Source organism: Hippopotamus amphibius, chromosome 6 (genome assembly GCF_030028045.1).
Source record: "Hippopotamus amphibius kiboko isolate mHipAmp2 chromosome 6, mHipAmp2.hap2, whole genome shotgun sequence".
In the NCBI taxonomy this organism is placed as follows: Eukaryota; Metazoa; Chordata; class Mammalia; order Artiodactyla; family Hippopotamidae; genus Hippopotamus; species Hippopotamus amphibius.
Window position 1 is genome coordinate 95064145 of NC_080191.1, and position 24871 is coordinate 95089015.

Sequence of the window (24871 nt, forward strand, 5' to 3'; positions counted from 1 at the left end):
CCACTTGCCTCCGACAACAGCATCAGGAGTGGATTGCAGGGGGTGAGATGAATCGAGAGTGGGAAGGATAAGTGGGAGAAGGAGTGAGACACAAGCCCTTAGGTGTCTGTCCGGACACGTTCCACTCTAATTCATATTCGAAGAACACGCATGTGCGCAAGGTCTGCATTCCTGGGGAATCCGACCAGCTGTGGGAAAATGCTGCCGCCTTGTGGCCGCGTCCTGTAACTACAACGTTCCAAAGGGAGCTCAGCAGCCCTTCCTGTTCAAAAGGCCAGCGGGGTTGTAATTGACACCCCCGCTGCAAAAATGTCCTGGGGATAGGCACTGGAAAAGAGCCCGAAACAGGATCGACTTGCAACAGGCGGTTTCAAGAGGTAAGTTGAATTCACCATGCGTGTTTTGTTTTCCTTTGTGTTGTTTTCTAAGAAAGGCCCAGGAAATATGCTCCACGACCATGCGAATGGGAGAAATGGAAATTGAAACGCCTTTGCGGTTTCACCTGGCAGCTGTTAGGATTGCCAGTGTCAATACGTCTGGAAGCAATACCTTTGGGAGAGGGCCTGGAGAAAAGGGAAGCCTCCTAAGCCACTGGTGGTATTGCACCCTGGTAACAGGCACCACTGAAAACAATCAAGAGATTCCTGCCAAAGAAAAACAAAACCAGAGAGCCGGCCACATGATGTGGCAATCCACCTCCTGGCTGTCTTTGCGCAGTAAAGTATCAATTGGGGAGACCCGGGCTGGCCAGCGACCCCTGCACACCTATTGACAAGAGCCAAGACTTGAAAGTAAAAACACAGTGTCATGGTGTGTGATCCTTTTAACGTCATGTTGGAGTCTGTTGGCTAGTATCTTGTTGAGGATTTTTGCATCTAAGTTCATCGGTGATATTGCTCTCCAGTTTTCTTTTCTTGTAGTATCTTTGTCTGGTTTGGGGATCAGGTGGATGGCTTCGTACAATGAGTTTGGGAGTGTTCTTTCCTCTGCAGTGTTTTGGAAGCGTTTGCAGAGCCATGTGTACTTTAGAGAGACACGGGCTCCCCAGCTGGCACTAGCCACCTATTGACAACAGCCAAGTCTTGATAGTAAAAACACAATGTCCATCCCCAGATGAATGGAAAGTGAAGAGATGGTACACATAGAGCATGGAATACTGCTCAGCCATGAAACAGAATAAAATCCTGCCATTTCCAGCATCTTCGATAGATCCGGAGTAACCTGTACTCAGCATGCAACGTCCAACAGAGAAAGAGAAAATTCCAACGATAGCACGTATAGGTGGCATCTCAAAGTCGATACCAAGAAAGTAGAAAGCACAAACAGAGTCACAGATTTAGAACGCAAGTACAGGGTTTCGAGAGGGCAAAGGCATGCGGAGGTGGGTTGAATGAGGAGGGTGGGATTAACACATGCATTCTAATATGTATAAAGCAGACGATCCACAACCACCTACTACAAAGCACAGGGAGAGGTCGGCACCACCCTGGAGTAAGCTACGTGGGAAGAGAATGCGAAAGAGAATGGATGTGTATATATATACATACACGGAGAACTGAATCAAGGTGCTGCACAGCGAAAGTCAATACAGCATTGTAAATTCACTAGACACGGACAGAAATTAGAAACTCTATAAAAACCAAAATGATCGAGGTCCAGTACGTTCCTCTCAGGCCTCAGAGAGGTGTGCGGGTGTCACTTCCCTGGAGCGTGAGCAGGCTTGGGCACCAAAGTTGGAGTGTGGTCACAGTGAGGCAGGTCGGGACGGGGGGGGGCGCACCAGAGAATTAACCCCTTTGGACCTGTGGTGCCTGGTCCCCTCTGGTTGGCAGCAGTCTCTCTAGATGTAGGTGTGCCCTCCTGCAGCTAAGCCAAGCCCGCTGCAGCCAGAGGATGGTGGTCCGACATGCACAACAGCGTTCAAACATCACCTGGTGTCCAGGTCTCCTGCTGGTGGGGTTCCCGCCATTCACCTCCTTCCTTAGAGTCACCCCACTTGCCTCCGACAACAGCATCAGGAGTGGATTGCAGGGGGTGAGATGAATCGAGAGTGGGAAGGATAAGTGGGAGAAGGAGTGAGACACAAGCCCTTAGGTGTCTGTCCGGACACGTTCCACTCTAATTCATATTCGAAGAACACGCATGTGCGCAAGGTCTGCATTCCTGGGGAATCCGACCAGCTGTGGGAAAATGCTGCCGCCTTGTGGCCGCGTCCTGTAACTACAACGTTCCAAAGGGAGCTCAGCAGCCCTTCCTGTTCAAAAGGCCAGCGGGGTTGTAATTGACACCCCCGCTGCAAAAATGTCCTGGGGATAGGCACTGGAAAAGAGCCCGAAACAGGATCGACTTGCAACAGGCGGTTTCAAGAGGTAAGTTGAATTCACCATGCGTGTTTTGTTTTCCTTTGTGTTGTTTTCTAAGAAAGGCCCAGGAAATATGCTCCACGACCATGCGAATGGGAGAAATGGAAATTGAAACGCCTTTGCGGTTTCACCTGGCAGCTGTTAGGATTGCCAGTGTCAATACGTCTGGAAGCAATACCTTTGGGAGAGGGCCTGGAGAAAAGGGAAGCCTCCTAAGCCACTGGTGGTATTGCACCCTGGTAACAGGCACCACTGAAAACAATCAAGAGATTCCTGCCAAAGAAAAACAAAACCAGAGAGCCGGCCACATGATGTGGCAATCCACCTCCTGGCTGTCTTTGCGCAGTAAAGTATCAATTGGGGAGACCCGGGCTGGCCAGCGACCCCTGCACACCTATTGACAAGAGCCAAGACTTGAAAGTAAAAACACAGTGTCATGGTGTGTGATCCTTTTAATGTCATGTTGGAGTCTGTTGGCTAGTATCTTGTTGAGGATTTTTGCATCTAAGTTCATCGGTGATATTGCTCTCCAGTTTTCTTTTCTTGTAGTATCTTTGTCTGGTTTGGGGATCAGGTGGATGGCTTCGTACAATGAGTTTGGGAGTGTTCTTTCCTCTGCAGTGTTTTGGAAGCGTTTGCAGAGCCATGTGTACTTTAGAGAGACACGGGCTCCCCAGCTGGCACTAGCCACCTATTGACAACAGCCAAGTCTTGATAGTAAAAACACAATGTCCATCCCCAGATGAATGGAAAGTGAAGAGATGGTACACATAGAGCATGGAATACTGCTCAGCCATGAAACAGAATAAAATCCTGCCATTTCCAGCATCTTCGATAGATCCGGAGTACCCTGTACTCAGCATGCAACGTCCAACAGAGAAAGAGAAAATTCCAACGATAGCACGTATAGGTGGCATCTCAAAGTCGATACCAAGAAAGTAGAAAGCACAAACAGAGTCACAGATTTAGAGCGCAAGTACAGGGTTTCGAGAGGGCAAAGGCATGCGGAGGTGGGTTGAATGAGGAGGGTGGGATTAACACATGCATTCTAATATGTATAAAGCAGACGATCCACAACCACCTACTACAAAGCACAGGGAGAGGTTGGCACCACCCTGGAGTAAGCTACGTGGGAAGAGAATGCGAAAGAGAATGGATGTGTATATATATACATACACGGAGAACTGAATCAAGCTGCTGCACAGCGAAAGTCAATACAGCATTGTAAATTCACTAGACACGGACAGAAATTAGAAACTCTATAAAAACCAAAATGATCGAGGTCCAGTACGTCCCTCTCAGGCCTCAGAGAGGTGTGCGGGTGTCACTTCCCTGGAGCGTGAGCAGGCTTGGGCACCAAAGTTGGAGTGTGGTCACAGTGAGGCAGGTCGGGGCGGGGGGGGGCGCACCAGAGAATTAACCCCTTTGGACCTGTGGTGCCTGGTCCCCTCTGGTTGGCAGCAGTCTCTCTAGATGTAGGTGTGCCCTCCTGCAGCTAAGCCAAGCCCGCTGCAGCCAGAGGATGGTGGTCCGACATGCACAACAGCGTTCAAACATCACCTGGTGTCCAGGTCTCCTGCTGGTGGGGTTCCCGCCATTCACCTCCTTCCTTAGAGTCACCCCACTTGCCTCCGACAACAGCATCAGGAGTGGATTGCAGGGGGTGAGATGAATCGAGAGTGGGAAGGATAAGTGGGAGAAGGAGTGAGACACAAGCCCTTAGGTGTCTGTCCGGACACGTTCCACTCTAATTCATATTCGAAGAACACGCATGTGCGCAAGGTCTGCATTCCTGGGGAATCCGACCAGCTGTGGGAAAATGCTGCCGCCTTGTGGCCGCGTCCTGTAACTACAACGTTCCAAAGGGAGCTCAGCAGCCCTTCCTGTTCAAAAGGCCAGCGGGGTTGTAATTGACACCCCCGCTGTAAAAATGTCCTGGGGATCGGCACTGGAAAAGAGCCCAAAACAGGATCGACTTGCAACAGGCGGTTTCAAGAGGTAAGTTGAATTCACCATGCGTGTTTTGTTTTCCTTTGTGTTGTTTTCTAAGAAAGGCCCAGGAAATATGCTCCACGACCATGCAAATGGGAGAAATGGAAATTGAAACGCCTTTGCGGTTTCACCTGGCAGCTGTTAGGATTGCCAGTGTCAATACGTCTGGAAGCAATACCTTTGGGAGAGGGCCTGGAGAAAAGGGAAGCCTCCTAAGCCACTGGTGGTATTGCACCCTGGTAACAGGCACCACTGAAAACAATCAAGAGATTCCTGCCAAAGAAAAACAAAACCAGAGAGCCGGCCACATGATGTGGCAATCCACCTCCTGGCTGTCTTTGCACAGTAAAGTATCAATTGGGGAGACCCGGGCTGGCCAGCGACCCCTGCACACCTATTGACAAGAGCCAAGACTTGAAAGTAAAAACACAGTGTCATGGTGTGTGATCCTTTTAATGTCATGTTGGAGTCTGTTGGCTAGTATCTTGTTGAGGATTTTTGCATCTAAGTTCATCGGTGATATTGCTCTCCAGTTTTCTTTTCTTGTAGTATCTTTGTCTGGTTTGGGGATCAGGTGGATGGCTTCGTACAATGAGTTTGGGAGTGTTCTTTCCTCTGCAGTGTTTTGGAAGCGTTTGCAGAGCCATGTGTACTTTAGAGAGACACGGGCTCCCCAGCTGGCACTAGCCACCTATTGACAACAGCCAAGTCTTGATAGTAAAAACACAATGTCCATCCCCAGATGAATGGAAAGTGAAGAGATGGTACACATAGAGCATGGAATACTGCTCAGCCATGAAACAGAATAAAATCCTGCCATTTCCAGCATCTTCGATAGATCCGGAGTACCCTGTACTCAGCATGCAACGTCCAACAGAGAAAGAGAAAATTCCAACGATAGCACGTATAGGTGGCATCTCAAAGTCGATACCAAGAAAGTAGAAAGCACAAACAGAGTCACAGATTTAGAGCGCAAGTACAGGGTTTCGAGAGGGCAAAGGCATGCGGAGGTGGGTTGAATGAGGAGGGTGGGATTAACACATGCATTCTAATATGTATAAAGCAGACGATCCACAACCACCTACTACAAAGCACAGGGAGAGGTTGGCACCACCCTGGAGTAAGCTACGTGGGAAGAGAATGCGAAAGAGAATGGATGTGTATATATATACATACACGGAGAACTGATTCAAGGTGCTGCACAGCGAAAGTCAATAGAGCATTGTAAATTCACTAGACACGGACAGAAATTAGAAACTCTATAAAAACCAAAATGATCGAGGTCCAGTACGTCCCTCTCAGGCCTCAGAGAGGTGTGCGGGTGTCACTTCCCTGGAGCGTGAGCAGGCTTGGGCACCAAAGTTGGAGTGTGGTCACAGTGAGGCAGGTCGGGGCGGGGGGGGGCGCACCAGAGAATTAACCCCTTTGGACCTGTGGTGCCTGGTCCCCTCTGGTTGGCAGCAGTCTCTCTAGATGTAGGTGTGCCCTCCTGCAGCTAAGCCAAGCCCGCTGCAGCCAGAGGATGGTGGTCCGACATGCACAACAGCGTTCAAACATCACCTGGTGTCCAGGTCTCCTGCTGGTGGGGTTCCCGCCATTCACCTCCTTCCTTAGAGTCACCCCACTTGCCTCCGACAACAGCATCAGGAGTGGATTGCAGGGGGTGAGATGAATCGAGAGTGGGAAGGATAAGTGGGAGAAGGAGTGAGACACAAGCCCTTAGGTGTCTGTCCGGACACGTTCCACTCTAATTCATATTCGAAGAACACGCATGTGCGCAAGGTCTGCATTCCTGGGGAATCCGACCAGCTGTGGGAAAATGCTGCCGCCTTGTGGCCGCGTCCTGTAACTACAACGTTCCAAAGGGAGCTCAGCAGCCCTTCCTGTTCAAAAGGCCAGCGGGGTTGTAATTGACACCCCCGCTGTAAAAATGTCCTGGGGATAGGCACTGGAAAAGAGCCCGAAACAGGATCGACTTGCAACAGGCGGTTTCAAGAGGTAAGTTGAATTCACCATGCGTGTTTTGTTTTCCTTTGTGTTGTTTTCTAAGAAAGGCCCAGGAAATATGCTCCACGACCATGCAAATGGGAGAAATGGAAATTGAAACGCCTTTGCGGTTTCACCTGGCAGCTGTTAGGATTGCCAGTGTCAATACGTCTGGAAGCAATACCTTTGGGAGAGGGCCTGGAGAAAAGGGAAGCCTCCTAAGCCACTGGTGGTATTGCACCCTGGTAACAGGCACCACTGAAAACAATCAAGAGATTCCTGCCAAAGAAAAACAAAACCAGAGAGCCGGCCACATGATGTGGCAATCCACCTCCTGGCTGTCTTTGCGCAGTAAAGTATCAATTGGGGAGACCCGGGCTGGCCAGCGACCCCTGCACACCTATTGACAAGAGCCAAGACTTGAAAGTAAAAACACAGTGTCATGGTGTGTGATCCTTTTAATGTCATGTTGGAGTCTGTTGGCTAGTATCTTGTTGAGGATTTTTGCATCTAAGTTCATCGGTGATATTGCTCTCCAGTTTTCTTTTCTTGTAGTATCTTTGTCTGGTTTGGGGATCAGGTGGATGGCTTCGTACAATGAGTTTGGGAGTGTTCTTTCCTCTGCAGTGTTTTGGAAGCGTTTGCAGAGCCATGTGTACTTTAGAGAGACACGGGCTCCCCAGCTGGCACTAGCCACCTATTGACAACAGCCAAGTCTTGATAGTAAAAACACAATGTCCATCCCCAGATGAATGGAAAGTGAAGAGATGGTACACATAGAGCATGGAATACTGCTCAGCCATGAAACAGAATAAAATCCTGCCATTTCCAGCATCTTCGATAGATCCGGAGTACCCTGTACTCAGCATGCAACGTCCAACAGAGAAAGAGAAAATTCCAACGATAGCATGTATAGGTGGCATCTCAAAGTCGATACCAAGAAAGTAGAAAGCACAAACAGAGTCACAGATTTAGAACGCAAGTACAGGGTTTCGAGAGGGCAAAGGCATGCGGAGGTGGGTTGAATGAGGAGGGTGGGATTAACACATGCATTCTAATATGTATAAAGCAGACGATCCACAACCACCTACTACAAAGCACAGGGAGAGGTCGGCACCACCCTGGAGTAAGCTACGTGGGAAGAGAATGCGAAAGAGAATGGATGTGTATATATATACATACACGGAGAACTGAATCAAGGTGCTGCACAGCGAAAGTCAATACAGCATTGTAAATTCACTAGACACGGACAGAAATTAGAAACTCTATAAAAACCAAAATGATCGAGGTCCAGTACGTTCCTCTCAGGCCTCAGAGAGGTGTGCGGGTGTCACTTCCCTGGAGCGTGAGCAGGCTTGGGCACCAAAGTTGGAGTGTGGTCACAGTGAGGCAGGTCGGGGCGGGGGGGGGCGCACCAGAGAATTAACCCCTTTGGACCTGTGGTGCCTGGTCCCCTCTGGTTGGCAGCAGTCTCTCTAGATGTAGGTGTGCCCTCCTGCAGCTAAGCCAAGCCCGCTGCAGCCAGAGGATGGTGGTCCGACATGCACAACAGCGTTCAAACATCACCTGGTGTCCAGGTCTCCTGCTTGTGGGGTTCCCGCCATTCACCTCCTTCCTTAGAGTCACCCCACTTGCCTCCGACAACAGCATCAGGAGTGGATTGCAGGGGGTGAGATGAATCGAGAGTGGGAAGGATAAGTGGGAGAAGGAGTGAGACACAAGCCCTTAGGTGTCTGTCCGGACACGTTCCACTCTAATTCATATTCGAAGAACACGCATGTGCGCAAGGTCTGCATTCCTGGGGAATCCGACCAGCTGTGGGAAAATGCTGCCGCCTTGTGGCCGCGTCCTGTAACTACAATGTTCCAAAGGGAGCTCAGCAGCCCTTCCTGTTCAAAAGGCCAGCGGGGTTGTAATTGACACCCCCGCTGCAAAAATGTCCTGGGGATAGGCACTGGAAAAGAGCCCGAAACAGGATCGACTTGCAACAGGCGGTTTCAAGAGGTAAGTTGAATTCACCATGCGTGTTTTGTTTTCCTTTGTGTTGTTTTCTAAGAAAGGCCCAGGAAATATGCTCCACGACCATGCGAATGGGAGAAATGGAAATTGAAACGCCTTTGCGGTTTCACCTGGCAGCTGTTAGGATTGCCAGTGTCAATACGTCTGGAAGCAATACCTTTGGGAGAGGGCCTGGAGAAAAGGGAAGCCTCCTAAGCCACTGGTGGTATTGCACCCTGGTAACAGGCACCACTGAAAACAATCAAGAGATTCCTGCCAAAGAAAAACAAAACCAGAGAGCCGGCCACATGATGTGGCAATCCACCTCCTGGCTGTCTTTGCGCAGTAAAGTATCAATTGGGGAGACCCGGGCTGGCCAGCGACCCCTGCACACCTATTGACAAGAGCCAAGACTTGAAAGTAAAAACACAGTGTCATGGTGTGTGATCCTTTTAACGTCATGTTGGAGTCTGTTGGCTAGTATCTTGTTGAGGATTTTTGCATCTAAGTTCATCGGTGATATTGCTCTCCAGTTTTCTTTTCTTGTAGTATCTTTGTCTGGTTTGGGGATCAGGTGGATGGCTTCGTACAATGAGTTTGGGAGTGTTCTTTCCTCTGCAGTGTTTTGGAAGCGTTTGCAGAGCCATGTGTACTTTAGAGAGACACGGGCTCCCCAGCTGGCACTAGCCACCTATTGACAACAGCCAAGTCTTGATAGTAAAAACACAATGTCCATCCCCAGATGAATGGAAAGTGAAGAGATGGTACACATAGAGCATGGAATACTGCTCAGCCATGAAACAGAATAAAATCCTGCCATTTCCAGCATCTTCGATAGATCCGGAGTAACCTGTACTCAGCATGCAACGTCCAACAGAGAAAGAGAAAATTCCAACGATAGCACGTATAGGTGGCATCTCAAAGTCGATACCAAGAAAGTAGAAAGCACAAACAGAGTCACAGATTTAGAACGCAAGTACAGGGTTTCGAGAGGGCAAAGGCATGCGGAGGTGGGTTGAATGAGGAGGGTGGGATTAACACATGCATTCTAATATGTATAAAGCAGACGATCCACAACCACCTACTACAAAGCACAGGGAGAGGTCGGCACCACCCTGGAGTAAGCTACGTGGGAAGAGAATGCGAAAGAGAATGGATGTGTATATATATACATACACGGAGAACTGAATCAAGGTGCTGCACAGCGAAAGTCAATACAGCATTGTAAATTCACTAGACACGGACAGAAATTAGAAACTCTATAAAAACCAAAATGATCGAGGTCCAGTACGTTCCTCTCAGGCCTCAGAGAGGTGTGCGGGTGTCACTTCCCTGGAGCGTGAGCAGGCTTGGGCACCAAAGTTGGAGTGTGGTCACAGTGAGGCAGGTCGGGGCGGGGGGGGGCGCACCAGAGAATTAACCCCTTTGGACCTGTGGTGCCTGGTCCCCTCTGGTTGGCAGCAGTCTCTCTAGATGTAGGTGTGCCCTCCTGCAGCTAAGCCAAGCCCGCTGCAGCCAGAGGATGGTGGTCCGACATGCACAACAGCGTTCAAACATCACCTGGTGTCCAGGTCTCCTGCTGGTGGGGTTCCCGCCATTCACCTCCTTCCTTAGAGTCACCCCACTTGCCTCCGACAACAGCATCAGGAGTGGATTGCAGGGGGTGAGATGAATCGAGAGTGGGAAGGATAAGTGGGAGAAGGAGTGAGACACAAGCCCTTAGGTGTCTGTCCGGACACGTTCCACTCTAATTCATATTCGAAGAACACGCATGTGCGCAAGGTCTGCATTCCTGGGGAATCCGACCAGCTGTGGGAAAATGCTGCCGCCTTGTGGCCGCGTCCTGTAACTACAACGTTCCAAAGGGAGCTCAGCAGCCCTTCCTGTTCAAAAGGCCAGCGGGGTTGTAATTGACACCCCCGCTGCAAAAATGTCCTGGGGATAGGCACTGGAAAAGAGCCCGAAACAGGATCGACTTGCAACAGGCGGTTTCAAGAGGTAAGTTGAATTCACCATGCGTGTTTTGTTTTCCTTTGTGTTGTTTTCTAAGAAAGGCCCAGGAAATATGCTCCACGACCATGCGAATGGGAGAAATGGAAATTGAAACGCCTTTGCGGTTTCACCTGGCAGCTGTTAGGATTGCCAGTGTCAATACGTCTGGAAGCAATACCTTTGGGAGAGGGCCTGGAGAAAAGGGAAGCCTCCTAAGCCACTGGTGGTATTGCACCCTGGTAACAGGCACCACTGAAAACAATCAAGAGATTCCTGCCAAAGAAAAACAAAACCAGAGAGCCGGCCACATGATGTGGCAATCCACCTCCTGGCTGTCTTTGCGCAGTAAAGTATCAATTGGGGAGACCCGGGCTGGCCAGCGACCCCTGCACACCTATTGACAAGAGCCAAGACTTGAAAGTAAAAACACAGTGTCATGGTGTGTGATCCTTTTAACGTCATGTTGGAGTCTGTTGGCTAGTATCTTGTTGAGGATTTTTGCATCTAAGTTCATCGGTGATATTGCTCTCCAGTTTTCTTTTCTTGTAGTATCTTTGTCTGGTTTGGGGATCAGGTGGATGGCTTCGTACAATGAGTTTGGGAGTGTTCTTTCCTCTGCAGTGTTTTGGAAGCGTTTGCAGAGCCATGTGTACTTTAGAGAGACACGGGCTCCCCAGCTGGCACTAGCCACCTATTGACAACAGCCAAGTCTTGATAGTAAAAACACAATGTCCATCCCCAGATGAATGGAAAGTGAAGAGATGGTACACATAGAGCATGGAATACTGCTCAGCCATGAAACAGAATAAAATCCTGCCATTTCCAGCATCTTCGATAGATCCGGAGTAACCTGTACTCAGCATGCAACGTCCAACAGAGAAAGAGAAAATTCCAACGATAGCACGTATAGGTGGCATCTCAAAGTCGATACCAAGAAAGTAGAAAGCACAAACAGAGTCACAGATTTAGAACGCAAGTACAGGTTATCGAGAGGGCAAAGGCATGCGGAGGTGGGTTGAATGAGGAGGGTGGGATTAACACATGCATTCTAATATGTATAAAGCAGACGATCCACAACCACCTACTACAAAGCACAGGGAGAGGTCGGCACCACCCTGGAGTAAGCTACGTGGGAAGAGAATGCGAAAGAGAATGGATGTGTATATATATACATACACGGAGAACTGAATCAAGGTGCTGCACAGCGAAAGTCAATACAGCATTGTAAATTCACTAGACACGGACAGAAATTAGAAACTCTATAAAAACCAAAATGATCGAGGTCCAGTACGTTCCTCTCAGGCCTCAGAGAGGTGTGCGGGTGTCACTTCCCTGGAGCGTGAGCAGGCTTGGGCACCAAAGTTGGAGTGTGGTCACAGTGAGGCAGGTCGGGGCGGGGGGGGGCGCACCAGAGAATTAACCCCTTTGGACCTGTGGTGCCTGGTCCCCTCTGGTTGGCAGCAGTCTCTCTAGATGTAGGTGTGCCCTCCTGCAGCTAAGCCAAGCCCGCTGCAGCCAGAGGATGGTGGTCCGACATGCACAACAGCGTTCAAACATCACCTGGTGTCCAGGTCTCCTGCTGGTGGGGTTCCCGCCATTCACCTCCTTCCTTAGAGTCACCCCACTTGCCTCCGACAACAGCATCAGGAGTGGATTGCAGGGGGTGAGATGAATCGAGAGTGGGAAGGATAAGTGGGAGAAGGAGTGAGACACAAGCCCTTAGGTGTCTGTCCGGACACGTTCCACTCTAATTCATATTCGAAGAACACGCATGTGCGCAAGGTCTGCATTCCTGGGGAATCCGACCAGCTGTGGGAAAATGCTGCCGCCTTGTGGCCGCGTCCTGTAACTACAACGTTCCAAAGGGAGCTCAGCAGCCCTTCCTGTTCAAAAGGCCAGCGGGGTTGTAATTGACACCCCCGCTGCAAAAATGTCCTGGGGATAGGCACTGGAAAAGAGCCCGAAACAGGATCGACTTGCAACAGGCGGTTTCAAGAGGTAAGTTGAATTCACCATGCGTGTTTTGTTTTCCTTTGTGTTGTTTTCTAAGAAAGGCCCAGGAAATATGCTCCACGACCATGCGAATGGGAGAAATGGAAATTGAAACGCCTTTGCGGTTTCACCTGGCAGCTGTTAGGATTGCCAGTGTCAATACGTCTGGAAGCAATACCTTTGGGAGAGGGCCTGGAGAAAAGGGAAGCCTCCTAAGCCACTGGTGGTATTGCACCCTGGTAACAGGCACCACTGAAAACAATCAAGAGATTCCTGCCAAAGAAAAACAAAACCAGAGAGCCGGCCACATGATGTGGCAATCCACCTCCTGGCTGTCTTTGCGCAGTAAAGTATCAATTGGGGAGACCCGGGCTGGCCAGCGACCCCTGCACACCTATTGACAAGAGCCAAGACTTGAAAGTAAAAACACAGTGTCATGGTGTGTGATCCTTTTAATGTCATGTTGGAGTCTGTTGGCTAGTATCTTGTTGAGGATTTTTGCATCTAAGTTCATCGGTGATATTGCTCTCCAGTTTTCTTTTCTTGTAGTATCTTTGTCTGGTTTGGGGATCAGGTGGATGGCTTCGTACAATGAGTTTGGGAGTGTTCTTTCCTCTGCAGTGTTTTGGAAGCGTTTGCAGAGCCATGTGTACTTTAGAGAGACACGGGCTCCCCAGCTGGCACTAGCCACCTATTGACAACAGCCAAGTCTTGATAGTAAAAACACAATGTCCATCCCCAGATGAATGGAAAGTGAAGAGATGGTACACATAGAGCATGGAATACTGCTCAGCCATGAAACAGAATAAAATCCTGCCATTTCCAGCATCTTCGATAGATCCGGAGTACCCTGTACTCAGCATGCAACGTCCAACAGAGAAAGAGAAAATTCCAACGATAGCACGTATAGGTGGCATCTCAAAGTCGATACCAAGAAAGTAGAAAGCACAAACAGAGTCACAGATTTAGAGCGCAAGTACAGGGTTTCGAGAGGGCAAAGGCATGCGGAGGTGGGTTGAATGAGGAGGGTGGGATTAACACATGCATTCTAATATGTATAAAGCAGACGATCCACAACCACCTACTACAAAGCACAGGGAGAGGTTGGCACCACCCTGGAGTAAGCTACGTGGGAAGAGAATGCGAAAGAGAATGGATGTGTATATATATACATACACGGAGAACTGAATCAAGGTGCTGCACAGCGAAAGTCAATACAGCATTGTAAATTCACTAGACACGGACAGAAATTAGAAACTCTATAAAAACCAAAATGATCGAGGTCCAGTACGTCCCTCTCAGGCCTCAGAGAGGTGTGCGGGTGTCACTTCCCTGGAGCGTGAGCAGGCTTGGGCACCAAAGTTGGAGTGTGGTCACAGTGAGGCAGGTCGGGGCGGGGGGGGGCGCACCAGAGAATTAACCCCTTTGGACCTGTGGTGCCTGGTCCCCTCTGGTTGGCAGCAGTCTCTCTAGATGTAGGTGTGCCCTCCTGCAGCTAAGCCAAGCCCGCTGCAGCCAGAGGATGGTGGTCCGACATGCACAACAGCGTTCAAACATCACCTGGTGTCCAGGTCTCCTGCTGGTGGGGTTCCCGCCATTCACCTCCTTCCTTAGAGTCACCCCACTTGCCTCCGACAACAGCATCAGGAGTGGATTGCAGGGGGTGAGATGAATCGAGAGTGGGAAGGATAAGTGGGAGAAGGAGTGAGACACAAGCCCTTAGGTGTCTGTCCGGACACGTTCCACTCTAATTCATATTCGAAGAACACGCATGTGCGCAAGGTCTGCATTCCTGGGGAATCCGACCAGCTGTGGGAAAATGCTGCCGCCTTGTGGCCGCGTCCTGTAACTACAACGTTCCAAAGGGAGCTCAGCAGCCCTTCCTGTTCAAAAGGCCAGCGGGGTTGTAATTGACACCCCCGCTGTAAAAATGTCCTGGGGATCGGCACTGGAAAAGAGCCCAAAACAGGATCGACTTGCAACAGGCGGTTTCAAGAGGTAAGTTGAATTCACCATGCGTGTTTTGTTTTCCTTTGTGTTGTTTTCTAAGAAAGGCCCAGGAAATATGCTCCACGACCATGCAAATGGGAGAAATGGAAATTGAAACGCCTTTGCGGTTTCACCTGGCAGCTGTTAGGATTGCCAGTGTCAATACGTCTGGAAGCAATACCTTTGGGAGAGGGCCTGGAGAAAAGGGAAGCCTCCTAAGCCACTGGTGGTATTGCACCCTGGTAACAGGCACCACTGAAAACAATCAAGAGATTCCTGCCAAAGAAAAACAAAACCAGAGAGCCGGCCACATGATGTGGCAATCCACCTCCTGGCTGTCTTTGCACAGTAAAGTATCAATTGGGGAGACCCGGGCTGGCCAGCGACCCCTGCACACCTATTGACAAGAGCCAAGACTTGAAAGTAAAAACACAGTGTCATGGTGTGTGATCCTTTTAATGTCATGTTGGAGTCTGTTGGCTAGTATCTTGTTGAGGATTTTTGCATCTAAGTTCATCGGTGATATTGCTCTCCAGTTTTCTTTTCTTGTAGTATCTTTGTCTGGTTTGGGGATCAGGTGGATGGCTTCGTACAATGAGTTTGGGAGTGTTCTTTCCTCTGCAGTGTTTTGGAAGCGTTTGCAGAGCCATGTGTACTTTAGAGAGACACGGGCTCCCCAGCTGGCACTAGCCACCTATTGACAACAGCCAAGTCTTGATAGTAAAAACACAATGTCCATCCCCAGATGAATGGAAAGTGAAGAGATGGTACACATAGAGCATGGAATACTGCTCAGCCATGAAACAGAATAAAATCCTGCCATTTCCAGCATCTTCGATAGATCCGGAGTACCCTGTACTCAGCATGCAACGTCCAACAGAGAAAGAGAAAATTCCAACGATAGCACGTATAGGTGGCATCTCAAAGTCGATACCAAGAAAGTAGAAAGCACAAACAGAGTCACAGATTTAGAGCGCAAGTACAGGGTTTCGAGAGGGCAAAGGCATGCGGAGGTGGGTTGAATGAGGAGGGTGGGATTAACACATGCATTCTAATATGTATAAAGCAGACGATCCACAACCACCTACTACAAAGCACAGGGAGAGGTTGGCACCACCCTGGAGTAAGCTACGTGGGAAGAGAATGCGAAAGAGAATGGATGTGTATATATATACATACACGGAGAACTGATTCAAGGTGCTGCACAGCGAAAGTCAATAGAGCATTGTAAATTCACTAGACACGGACAGAAATTAGAAACTCTATAAAAACCAAAATGATCGAGGTCCAGTACGTCCCTCTCAGGCCTCAGAGAGGTGTGCGGGTGTCACTTCCCTGGAGCGTGAGCAGGCTTGGGCACCAAAGTTGGAGTGTGGTCACAGTGAGGCAGGTCGGGGCGGGGGGGGGCGCACCAGAGAATTAACCCCTTTGGACCTGTGGTGCCTGGTCCCCTCTGGTTGGCAGCAGTCTCTCTAGATGTAGGTGTGCCCTCCTGCAGCTAAGCCAAGCCCGCTGCAGCCAGAGGATGGTGGTCCGACATGCACAACAGCGTTCAAACATCACCTGGTGTCCAGGTCTCCTGCTGGTGGGGTTCCCGCCATTCACCTCCTTCCTTAGAGTCACCCCACTTGCCTCCGACAACAGCATCAGGAGTGGATTGCAGGGGGTGAGATGAATCGAGAGTGGGAAGGATAAGTGGGAGAAGGAGTGAGACACAAGCCCTTAGGTGTCTGTCCGGACACGTTCCACTCTAATTCATATTCGAAGAACACGCATGTGCGCAAGGTCTGCATTCCTGGGGAATCCGACCAGCTGTGGGAAAATGCTGCCGCCTTGTGGCCGCGTCCTGTAACTACAACGTTCCAAAGGGAGCTCAGCAGCCCTTCCTGTTCAAAAGGCCAGCGGGGTTGTAATTGACACCCCCGCTGTAAAAATGTCCTGGGGATCGGCACTGGAAAAGAGCCCAAAACAGGATCGACTTGCAACAGGCGGTTTCAAGAGGTAAGTTGAATTCACCATGCGTGTTTTGTTTTCCTTTGTGTTGTTTTCTAAGAAAGGCCCAGGAAATATGCTCCACGACCATGCAAATGGGAGAAATGGAAATTGAAACGCCTTTGCGGTTTCACCTGGCAGCTGTTAGGATTGCCAGTGTCAATACGTCTGGAAGCAATACCTTTGGGAGAGGGCCTGGAGAAAAGGGAAGCCTCCTAAGCCACTGGTGGTATTGCACCCTGGTAACAGGCACCACTGAAAACAATCAAGAGATTCCTGCCAAAGAAAAACAAAACCAGAGAGCCGGCCACATGATGTGGCAATCCACCTCCTGGCTGTCTTTGTGCAGTAAAGTATCAATTGGGGAGACCCGGGCTGGCCAGCGACCCCTGCACACCTATTGACAAGAGCCAAGACTTGAAAGTAAAAACACAGTGTCATGGTGTGTGATCCTTTTAATGTCATGTTGGAGTCTGTTGGCTAGTATCTTGTTGAGGATTTTTGCATCTAAGTTCATCGGTGATATTGCTCTCCAGTTTTCTTTTCTTGTAGTATCTTTGTCTGGTTTGGGGATCAGGTGGATGGCTTCGTACAATGAGTTTGGGAGTGTTCTTTCCTCTGCAGTGTTTTGGAAGCATTTGCAGAGCCATGTGTACTTTAGAGAGACATGGGCTCCCCAGCTGGCACTAGCCACCTATTGACAACAGCCAAGTCTTGATAGTAAAAACACAATGTCCATCCCCAGATGAATGGAAAGTGAAGAGATGGTACACATAGAGCATGGAATACTGCTCAGCCATGAAACAGAATAAAATCCTGCCATTTCCAGCATCTTCGATAGATCTGGAGTACCCTGTACTCAGCATGCAACGTCCAACAGAGAAAGAGAAAATTCCAACGATAGCACGTATAGGTGGCATCTCAAAGTCGATACCAAGAAAGTAGAAAGCACAAACAGAGTCACAGATTTAGAACGCAAGTACAGGTTTTCGAGAGGGCAAAAGCATGCGGAGGTGGGTTGAATGAGGAGGGTGGGATTAACACATGCATTCTAATATGTATAAAGCAGACGATCCTCAACCACCTACTACAAAGCACAGGGAGAGGTCGGCACCACCCTGGAGTAAGCTACGTGGGAAGAGAATGTGAAAGAGAATGGATGTGTATATATATACATACACGGAGAACTGAATCAAGGTGCTGCACAGCGAAAGTCAATACAGCATTGTAAATTCACTAGACACGGACAGAAATTAGAAACTCTATAAAAACCAAAATGATCGAGGTCCAGTACGTTCCTCTCAGGCCTCAGAGAGGTGTGTGGGTGTCACTTCCCTGGAGCGTGAGCAGGCTTGGGCACCAAAGTTGGAGTGTGGTCACAGTGAGGCAGGTCGGGGCGGGGGGGGGCGCACCAGAGAATTAACCCCTTTGGACCTGTGGTGCCTGGTCCCCTCTGGTTGGCAGCAGTCTCTCTAGATGTAGGTGTGCCCTCCTGCAGCTAAGCCAAGCCCGCTGCAGCCAGAGGATGGTGGTCCGACATGCACAACAGCGTTCAAACATCACCTGGTGTCCAGGTCTCCTGCTGGTGGGGTTCCCGCCATTCACCTCCTTCCTTAGAGTCACCCCACTTGCCTCCGACAACAGCATCAGGAGTGGATTGCAGGGGGTGAGATGAATCGAGAGTGGGAAGGATAAGTGGGAGAAGGAGTGAGACACAAGCCCTTAGGTGTCTGTCCGGACACGTTCCACTCTAATTCATATTCGAAGAACACGCATGTGCGCAAGGTCTGCATTCCTGGGGAATCCGACCAGCTGTGGGAAAATGCTGCCGCCTTGTGGCCGCGTCCTGTAACTACAACGTTCCAAAGGGAGCTCAGCAGCCCTTCCTGTTCAAAAGGCCAGCGGGGTTGTAATTGACACCCCCGCTGCAAAAATGTCCTGGGGATAGGCACTGGAAAAGAGCCCGAAACAGGATCGACTTGCAACAGGCGGTTTCAAGAGGTAAGTTGAATTCACCATGCGTGTTTTGTTTTCCTTTGTGTTGTTTTCTAAGAAAGGCCCAGGAAATATGCTCCACGACCATGCGAATGGGAGAAATGGAAATTGAAACGCCTTTGCGGTTTCACCTGGCAGCTGTTAGGATTGCCAGTGTCAATACGTCTGGAAGCAATACCTTTGGGAGAGGGCCTGGAGAAAAGGGAAGCCTCCTAAGCCACTGGTGGTATTGCACCCTGGTAACAGGCACCACTGAAAACAATCAAGAGATTCCTGCCAAAGAAAAACAAAACCAGAGAGCCGGCCACATGATGTGGCAATCCACCTCCTGGCTGTCTTTGCGCAGTAAAGTATCAATTGGGGAGACCCGGGCTGGCCAGCGACCCCTGCACACCTATTGACAAGAGCCAAGACTTGAAAGTAAAAACACAGTGTCATGGTGTGTGATCCTTTTAATGTCATGTTGGAGTCTGTTGGCTAGTATCTTGTTGAGGATTTTTGCATCTAAGTTCATCGGTGATATTGCTCTCCAGTTTTCTTTTCTTGTAGTATCTTTGTCTGGTTTGGGGATCAGGTGGATGGCTTCGTACAATGAGTTTGGGAGTGTTCTTTCCTCTGCAGTGTTTTGGAAGCGTTTGCAGAGCCATGTGTACTTTAGAGAGACACGGGCTCCCCAGCTGGCACTAGCCACCTATTGACAACAGCCAAGTCTTGATAGTAAAAACACAATGTCCATCCCCAGATGAATGGAAAGTGAAGAGATGGTACACATAGAGCATGGAATACTGCTCAGCCATGAAACAGAATAAAATCCTGCCATTTCCAGCATCTTCGATAGATCCGGAGTACCCTGTACTCAGCATGCAACGTCCAACAGAGAAAGAGAAAATTCCAACGATAGCACGTATAGGTGGCATCTCAAAGTCGATACCAAGAAAGTAGAAAGCACAAACAGAGTCACAGATTTAGAACGCAAGTACAGGGTTTCGAGAGGGCAAAGGCATGCGGAGGTGGGTTGAATGAGGAGGGTGGGATTAACACATGCATTCTAATATGTATAAAGCAGACGATCCTCAACCACCTACTACAAAGCACAGGGAGAGGTCGGCACCACCCTGGAGTAAGCTACGTGGGAAGAGAATGTGAAAGAGAATGGATGTGTATATATATACATACACGGAGAACTGAATCAAGGTGCTGCACAGCGAAAGTCAATACAGCATTGTAAATTCACTAGACACGGACAGAAATTAGAAACTCTATAAAAACCAAAATGATCGAGGTCCAGTACGTTCCTCTCAGGCCTCAGAGAGGTGTGTGGGTGTCACTTCCCTGGAGCGTGAGCAGGCTTGGGCACCAAAGTTGGAGTGTGGTCACAGTGAGGCAGGTCGGGGCGGGGGGGGGCGCACCAGAGAATTAACCCCTTTGGACCTGTGGTGCCTGGTCCCCTCTGGTTGGCAGCAGTCTCTCTAGATGTAGGTGTGCCCTCCTGCAGCTAAGCCAAGCCCACTGCAGCCAGAGGATGGTGGTCCGACATGCACAACAGCGTTCAAACATCACCTGGTGTCCAGGTCTCCTGCTGGTGGGGTTCCCGCCATTCACCTCCTTCCTTAGAGTCACCCCACTTGCCTCCGACAACAGCATCAGGATTGGATTGCAGGGGGTGAGATGAATCGAGAGTGGGAAGGATAAGTGGGAGAAGGAGTGAGACACAAGCCCTTAGGTGTCTGTCCGGACACGTTCCACTCTAATTCATATTTGAAGAACACGCATGTGCGCAAGGTCTGCATTCCTGGGGAATCCGACCAGCTGTGGGAAAATGCTGCCGCCTTGTGGCCGCGTCCTGTAACTACAACGTTCCAAAGGGAGCTCAGCAGCCCTTCCTGTTCAAAAGGCCAGCGGGGTTGTAATTGACACCCCCGCTGCAAAAATGTCCTGGGGATAGGCACTGGAAAAGAGCCCGAAACAGGATCGACTTGCAACAGGCGGTTTCAAGAGGTAAGTTGAATTCACCATGCGTGTTTTGTTTTCCTTTGTGTTGTTTTCTAAGAAAGGCCCAGGAAATATGCTCCACGACCATGCGAATGGGAGAAATGGAAATTGAAACGCCTTTGCGGTTTCACCTGTCAGCTGTTAGGATTGCCAGTGTCAATATGTCTGGAAGCAATACCTTTGGGAGAGGGCCTGGAGAAAAGGGAAGCCTCCTAAGCCACTGGTGGTATTGCACCCTGGTAACAGGCACCACTGAAAACAATCAAGAGATTCCTGCCAAAGAAAAACAAAACCAGAGAGCCGGCCACATGATGTGGCAATCCACCTCCTGGCTGTCTTTGCGCAGTAAAGTATCAATTGGGGAGACCCGGGCTGGCCAGCGACCCCTGCACACCTATTGACAAGAGCCAAGACTTGAAAGTAAAAACACAGTGTCATGGTGTGTGATCCTTTTAATGTCATGTTGGAGTCTGTTGGCTAGTATCTTGTTGAGGATTTTTGCATCTAAGTTCATCGGTGATATTGCTCTCCAGTTTTCTTTTCTTGTAGTATCTTTGTCTGGTTTGGGGATCAGGTGGATGGCTTCGTACAATGAGTTTGGGAGTGTTCTTTCCTCTGCAGTGTTTTGGAAGCGTTTGCAGAGCCATGTGTACTTTAGAGAGACACGGGCTCCCCAGCTGGCACTAGCCACCTATTGACAACAGCCAAGTCTTGATAGTAAAAACACAATGTCCATCCCCAGATGAATGGAAAGTGAAGAGATGGTACACATAGAGCATGGAATACTGCTCAGCCATGAAACAGAATAAAATCCTGCCATTTCCAGCATCTTCGATAGATCCGGAGTACCCTGTACTCAGCATGCAACGTCCAACAGAGAAAGAGAAAATTCCAACGATAGCACGTATAGGTGGCATCTCAAAGTCGATACCAAGAAAGTAGAAAGCACTAACAGAGTCACAGATTTAGAGCGCAAGTACAGGGTTTCAAGAGGGCAAAGGCATGCGGAGGTGGGTTGAATGAGGAGGGTGGGATTAACACATGCATTCTAATATGTATAAAGCAGACGATCCACAACCACCTACTACAAAGCACAGGGAGAGGTCGGCACCACCCTGGAGTAAGCTACGTGGGAAGAGAATGCGAAAGAGAATGGATGTGTATATATATACATACACGGAGAACTGAATCAAGGTGCTGCACAGCGAAAGTCAATACAGCATTGTAAATTCACTAGACACAGACAGAAATTAGAAACTCTATAAAAACCAAAATGATCGAGGTCCAGTACGTTCCTCTCAGGCCTCAGAGAGGTGTGCGGGTGTCACTTCCCTGGAGCGTGAGCAGGCTTGGGCACCAAAGTTGGAGTGTGGTCACAGTGAGGCAGGTCGGGGCGGGGGGGGGCGCACCAGAGAATTAACCCCTTTGGACCTGTGGTGCCTGGTCCCCTCTGGCTGGCAGCAGTCTCTCTAGATGTAGGTGTGCCCTCCTGCAGCTAAGCCAAGCCCGCTGCAGCCAGAGGATGGTGGTCCGACATGCACAACAGCGTTCAAACATCACCTGGTGTCCAGGTCTCCTGCTGGTGGGGTTCCCGCCATTCACCTCCTTCCTTAGAGTCACCCCACTTGCCTCCGACAACAGCATCAGGAGTGGATTGCAGGGGGTGAGATGAATCGAGAGTGGGAAGGATAAGTGGGAGAAGGAGTGAGACACAAGCCCTTAGGTGTCTGTCCGGACACATTCCACTCTAATTCATATTCGAAGAACACGCATGTGCGCAAGGTCTGTATTCCTGGGGAATCCGACCAGCTGTGGGAAAATGCTGCCGCCTTGTGGCCGCGTCCTGTAACTACAACGTTCCAAAGGGAGCTCAGCAGCCCTTCCTGTTCAAAAGGCCAGCGGGGTTGTAATTGACACCCCCGCTGTAAAAATGTCCTGGGGATCGGCACTGGAAAAGAGCCCAAAACAGGATCGACTTGCAACAGGCGGTTTCAAGAGGTAAGTTGAATTCACCATGCGTGTTTTGTTTTCCTTTGTGTTGTTTTCTAAGAAAGGCCCAGGAAATATGCTCCACGACCATGCAAATGGGAGAAATGGAAATTGAAACGCCTTTGCGGTTTCACCTGGCAGCTGTTAGGATTGCCAGTGTCAATACGTCTGGAAGCAATACCTTTGGGAGAGGGCCTGGAGAAAAGGGAAGCCTCCTAAGCCACTGGTGGTATTGCACCCTGGTAACAGGCACCACTGAAAACAATCAAGAGATTCCTGCCAAAGAAAAACAAAACCAGAGAGCCGGCCACATGATGTGGCAATCCACCTCCTGGCTGTCTTTGCGCAGTAAAGTATCAATTGGGGAGACCCGGGCTGGCCAGCGACCCCTGCACACCTATTGACAAGAGCCAAGACTTGAAAGTAAAAACACAGTGTCATGGTGTGTGATCCTTTTAATGTCATGTTGGAGTCTGTTGGCTAGTATCTTGTTGAGGATTTTTGCATCTAAGTTCATCGGTGATATTGCTCTCCAGTTTTCTTTTCTTGTAGTATCTTTGTCTGGTTTGGGGATCAGGTGGATGGCTTCGTACAATGAGTTTGGGAGTGTTCTTTCCTCTGCAGTGTTTTGGAAGCGTTTGCAGAGCCATGTGTACTTTAGAGAGACACGGGCTCCCCAGCTGGCACTAGCCACCTATTGACAACAGCCAAGTCTTGATAGTAAAAACACAATGTCCATCCCCAGATGAATGGAAAGTGAAGAGATGGTACACATAGAGCATGGAATACTGCTCAGCCATGAAACAGAATAAAATCCTGCCATTTCCAGCATCTTCGATAGATCCGGAGTACCCTGTACTCAGCATGCAACGTCCAACAGAGAAAGAGAAAATTCCAACGATAGCACGTATAGGTGGCATCTCAAAGTCGATACCAAGAAAGTAGAAAGCACAAACAGAGTCACAGATTTAGAGCGCAAGTACAGGGTTTCGAGAGGGCAAAGGCATGCGGAGGTGGGTTGAATGAGGAGGGTGGGATTAACACATGCATTCTAATATGTATAAAGCAGACGATCCACAACCACCTACTACAAAGCACAGGGAGAGGTTGGCACCACCCTGGAGTAAGCTACGTGGGAAGAGAATGCGAAAGAGAATGGATGTGTATATATATACATACACGGAGAACTGAATCAAGGTGCTGCACAGCGAAAGTCAATACAGCATTGTAAATTCACTAGACACGGACAGAAATTAGAAACTCTATAAAAACCAAAATGATCGAGGTCCAGTACGTCCCTCTCAGGCCTCAGAGAGGTGTGCGGGTGTCACTTCCCTGGAGCGTGAGCAGGCTTGGGCACCAAAGTTGGAGTGTGGTCACAGTGAGGCAGGTCGGGGCGGGGGGGGGCGCACCAGAGAATTAACCCCTTTGGACCTGTGGTGCCTGGTCCCCTCTGGTTGGCAGCAGTCTCTCTAGATGTAGGTGTGCCCTCCTGCAGCTAAGCCAAGCCCGCTGCAGCCAGAGGATGGTGGTCCGACATGCACAACAGCGTTCAAACATCACCTGGTGTCCAGGTCTCCTGCTGGTGGGGTTCCCGCCATTCACCTCCTTCCTTAGAGTCACCCCACTTGCCTCCGACAACAGCATCAGGAGTGGATTGCAGGGGGTGAGATGAATCGAGAGTGGGAAGGATAAGTGGGAGAAGGAGTGAGACACAAGCCCTTAGGTGTCTGTCCGGACACGTTCCACTCTAATTCATATTCGAAGAACACGCATGTGCGCAAGGTCTGCATTCCTGGGGAATCCGACCAGCTGTGGGAAAATGCTGCCGCCTTGTGGCCGCGTCCTGTAACTACAACGTTCCAAAGGGAGCTCAGCAGCCCTTCCTGTTCAAAAGGCCAGCGGGGTTGTAATTGACACCCCCGCTGTAAAAATGTCCTGGGGATCGGCACTGGAAAAGAGCCCAAAACAGGATCGACTTGCAACAGGCGGTTTCAAGAGGTAAGTTGAATTCACCATGCGTGTTTTGTTTTCCTTTGTGTTGTTTTCTAAGAAAGGCCCAGGAAATATGCTCCACGACCATGCAAATGGGAGAAATGGAAATTGAAACGCCTTTGCGGTTTCACCTGGCAGCTGTTAGGATTGCCAGTGTCAATACGTCTGGAAGCAATACCTTTGGGAGAGGGCCTGGAGAAAAGGGAAGCCTCCTAAGCCACTGGTGGTATTGCACCCTGGTAACAGGCACCACTGAAAACAATCAAGAGATTCCTGCCAAAGAAAAACAAAACCAGAGAGCCGGCCACATGATGTGGCAATCCACCTCCTGGCTGTCTTTGCGCAGTAAAGTATCAATTGGGGAGACCCGGGCTGGCCAGCGACCCCTGCACACCTATTGACAAGAGCCAAGACTTGAAAGTAAAAACACAGTGTCATGGTGTGTGATCCTTTTAATGTCATGTTGGAGTCTGTTGGCTAGTATCTTGTTGAGGATTTTTGCATCTAAGTTCATCGGTGATATTGCTCTCCAGTTTTCTTTTCTTGTAGTATCTTTGTCTGGTTTGGGGATCAGGTGGATGGCTTCGTACAATGAG